Here is a 4,720-nt window from a genome sequence, read left to right on the forward strand (position 1 = left end):
TGTGTGTGTAATCCTCACCCGAGGCTATTTTTCCATTGATTTTTAGAGAGAATGGAAGGGAGGGAGAGAGACAGAGGAAGAAAGAAACATCTCACATCAATTGGTTGCCTCCCGCACTCGCTTCGACCATTCAGGGTTGGGGAACCTACAACCAAGGTACGTGCCCTTAACTGGGAATTGAACCTGAGAACCTTTGGTCCGAGGGCTGACACTCTAACCACTGAGCAAACCAGCCAGAACTAGACCACCAACTTACACCACACACAAGAATAAACTCAAAATGTATAAAAGACCTAAATGTAAGTCATGAAACCATAAAAACCCTAAGCGAAACCATAGGCAGCAAAATCTCAGACATCTCTCATAGTAATATATTTACAGATACATCTCCTAAGGCAGAGGAAACAAAGGAGAAAATAAACAATGGGACTACATCAAAACAGAAAGCTTCTACACAGCAAAGAAGCCATCAACAACATGAAGAGAACCCACTGTACAGGAGAACATATTTGGCAATGATACATCTGATAAAGGGTCAATATCCAAAATATATAAGGAACTCATACAACCTAACAAAAGGGAGACAATTAAAAAATGGGCAAAGGATCTAAATAGACACTTCTCCAAAGAGGGCATACAGATGGCCATGAGACATATGAAAAGATGCTCAATGTCACTGATCATCAAAAAGATGCCAATTAAAATGACAATGCGGTACCATCTCACACCTGTCAGAATGGCTATCATCAACAAATCAACAAATAACAAGTGCTGGCCAGGATGTGGAGAAAAGGGAACTCTTGTGCACTGCTGGTGGGAATGCAGACTGGTGCAGCCGTTATGGAAAACAGTATGAAGTTTCCTCAGAAAAATTAACGATGGAACTATGATTTGACCCAGTGATCCCACTTTTAGGAATATATCCTAAGAAACCTGAAGCACCAATCAGAAAGAACATATGCACCCCTATGTTCACAACAGCACAATTTACCATAGCTAAGATCTGGAAACAGCCCAAACACCCATCAGTAGATGAGTGGATAAAAAAGCTGCGGTACATTTATACCATGGAATCCTAGGCAGCAGTAAAAAGAAGCAGCTCTTACCCTTTGAGACAGCATGGAGGGACCTGGAGAGGATCATGCTAAGTGAAGTAAGTCAGTCAGAGAAAGACAAGTATCCCATGATCGCACTCATATGTGAAATCTAAGTAACAAAATGAACCGATGAACGGAGTGGATCCAGAGGCATAGAAGCATGGAACAGAATGTGGAATCTCAGGAGATCTTGTACGTTATATGCATAGCCCATGGCACAGATATGGGTGCTGAAGGCCTGCAGTGGGCTGGAGGGGGTCAGTTGGGGGAAAAGGGGGAATATGTAATATTTTCAACAATAAAAAAAATTATAAAAAAAGGATTGTTTTCTCTACGAACCTCAGTTTAGCATCTTTAAAACATACACACTAGTACTGACTGCCTCATTAGATTGTAAATTGGCACAAGATAAATGTATTAATTATTCATGTTGGCTCCTCTTCACTTCATTTAACTGTAAAATTTTACCAAGTGAAACATCTTCTTGTCATTAGCTGTTATTATTCCTTCAGGTTTTACATTTCTTTCTTCTGGCCAATGAGCGTATACCCTACATACTAGGCATTATGGGAATTACAAAATGTATAAAATATTGATTCTGCCTACAAAGCCCTTACAAATCAGTTGGAATTTACTGAACAATTTTTGTCACCTTCTTATTTCATGTATTCAAACTCTGCTTGCTCCTTTTCATCTATCTAAAATTTAATACTACTGTTTCTCACTGACCATGTACTTGCTCTCTAGTCGCTGTTTAAAGTTGCCAAGCTACTAGCTTTTATCTGATTAATTTAGAATACACACATATTTGACCTAAAGTAAATCTGATAGAAACATTCAATAAAATGAAGAGGGAGCTCATTGTAATATCAAATTATATCCATGTTCCAAAGCAGCCCTTTCTGTGGTTCTACTTGGTATAAATTTTCTATGGTTTTAATGATTTGGAAAAGATTTACCGAACAGACTTAGAAACCAAGAACAATGTTGGGTTAATTCTGGTGGTTGTATGTTCCTGATGAATAATGATAGATTTTTTTTTTCCAATTAGAAATCATCGCACCACGGATAAACCTCATTGGCTACGATACTGCCCCTGTGCAAAGCTGATAATGATAGATTTTTGACTTTTATAGAAGAATGAAACAGTGACTATGATCATAGCTATTTGAAACTTGAAAAATGTCATTCATCAGTAAGTTGTTTTATTTAGATCAGTATTCAAAGTCAGCTCCTAATAGAAATTTCACTTCATCTGTGGCCAAATGAAAAATAAGAGCGGTGTACTTTTTTAAAAATTAAAACTTTATTAAAGAACTTTATTTTAAAATTATTCTCACCTTTTGGTAATTAGAATAGCCTTTCTTTAGGAAATAACGATAATTAAATAAAGAGGTCTTTTTGTTTTTTGGTTTGTTTTTATGTGGCAAAAAGTTTACAAACCTGTGTGCTGCTAGAGTAGAACTTTGCTACTCAAAATGTGGTTGATGGACCAACAGCATTATCACTTGGGAACTTATAGAAATGCAGTGTCTCTGGTCTCATCCCAGGTCTACTGAATCCGAATCTGCACGGTAACAAGATTCCTCAGGCGATGCACATACACATTACATGAGAAGTGGCGGTCTATACAATAGTCATCGATTGTACTTACTAGTCCCACCCTCCTTTCAAGCTGCACTATGCCTCCATCGGCCTATTGCTCAATTTAGAAACCTGGAACTTATCTTTGATCCCATCCACTTCCTAGCCCGGTGATGGCGAACCTATGACACGCGTGTCAGAGGCGGCACGTGAACTCATTTTTTTGGTTGATTTTTCTTTGTTAAATGGCATTTAAATATATAAAATAAATATCAAAAGTATGTCTTTGCTTTACTATGGTTTCAAATATCAAAAAATTTCTACATGTGACACGGCACCAGAGTTAAGTTAGGGTTTTTCAAAATGCTGACACGCCGAGCTCAAAAGGTTCGCCATCACTGTTCTAGCCTCTCCTGTATCAAATTCATCATTAAATGTTATAACCTTCTAAATATGTATACAATCTGTCCACCCCTCTCCAGGTTCCACCGTTGCCACTTGTGTCCAAGCCACTATCTTTTGGCTTGGATGACTGTAAGTAAAACTTCCTGACTGGTCCCTCTCTTCCACTGTTGTACTCCTGACATCCATTCTGCACACAGCAGCCAGACTGAGCTTTTAAAAACGATAAATCAGATTCTGAAACTACACTGCTGAGAATTCTTTAATGAGTTTTCATTGCACGAAGGTCAAATCCAAACTCCTGATACTCTACATTCTCCCTTTCCAGCCTCATTTCCTATCTCCCGCCCATGTCCCCTGTTCAGGGATCACTGGTCTGGAAAGAGCCAAACTCTTTCTTGCTCAGAGCCTTGGTGGAAAGTATGTTGTCTGCCTGGAACACCTTCCTCCCTCCACATTTAGCCCAGCTACTTTTTGTGCAACCTGTAGGTTTCAGATTAGAGATCTTCCTGACTACCCAATCAATAACGTCTTTCCTGGTTATTCTCTCATGACACATACTTGTCCCTCAGAGCAGTACAACAATGCGCAATTATTTAAATATTTGTGTTTTTCTGTAGTTAATGTTTATCTCCACTAGCCTGTAAAATTCAAGAGATCGGAGATTGATCATTTTATTTAACATTGCATCCTTAGTGATTGTTTACATAGGAGGAAATTTTAAAAAATTTACTGAGTAAATAAATCAATGATTCTGATTTTACTGATCTATGTTATGTGTTATGTGTGAAAAAGACAATTTGACGAGGTTAACTAGTTATATTTTTGTTGTAAGCATTAAGTTTAGCCAGAGGCACACTTGCTTGTCTGGGTATATTTAATTTCAAACCATTTGAGCTATTAAGGATTGAGAAGCCTATTTACCGATAACATTTTATAGATTTAATTTATAGGTGGCGTGGCACTGTGGCTAAAGCATAGGTTTTTAAAGTGAATCAAGCCAATCTGCTCTTCACTCTGCCATTTGCTAATTGTGTGAAGGTAACTTGGCCAGCTACCTTCTCTAAGCCTCAGTTTTCTCAACTGCGTTGTTGTAAGAATTTATTGAGGAAATGTACGTATGTGCTTATCACAGTTCCTGGTATGCGCTGACTAAAGAATATTATCATTATTTGCTTACTGACCTTGACTCCGTTCAGTAGAGCAGCAGCCTGTTCATCATCATGTCACATTTCTGCTGGCAGTTGAAAGGCCTTGTGGTAAAGGAAAGGGTTAAATCTGACCGCCTCCTTTTTCTGGAAGTTGTCTCCCAGGGGGATGGTGTGGAGAGGGGCTGGGTGGGGTGGAGTTATGGCCCCAGGAAGATATAAACAAGTAGGAGCTGGAACACGTCTCTGTTCTGTGACAGAGCTGCTGTCTCTGACATGAACTTAAAGCTTTTTATGGCTGTTGGGAAAGCAGTCCCTTTGCCTTCCTAGTCTTGTTTGATTTCTACACAAATGTTTTTTATTGCAAAATCCTGGTTACACTTGTTTAAATGAAGTTTATGAAATGGTATCAAGCAAGGGATTTTCATCTTCAGATCAGTCCACCCTGCCTTCAGCACTGAGGAGATAAGGCTGGGGGGGGGGGGGGGG

The sequence above is a fragment of the Myotis davidii genome, unplaced genomic scaffold (genome assembly GCF_000327345.1).
Source record: "Myotis davidii unplaced genomic scaffold, ASM32734v1 scaffold8, whole genome shotgun sequence".
NCBI classification, from domain to species: domain Eukaryota; kingdom Metazoa; phylum Chordata; class Mammalia; order Chiroptera; family Vespertilionidae; genus Myotis; species Myotis davidii.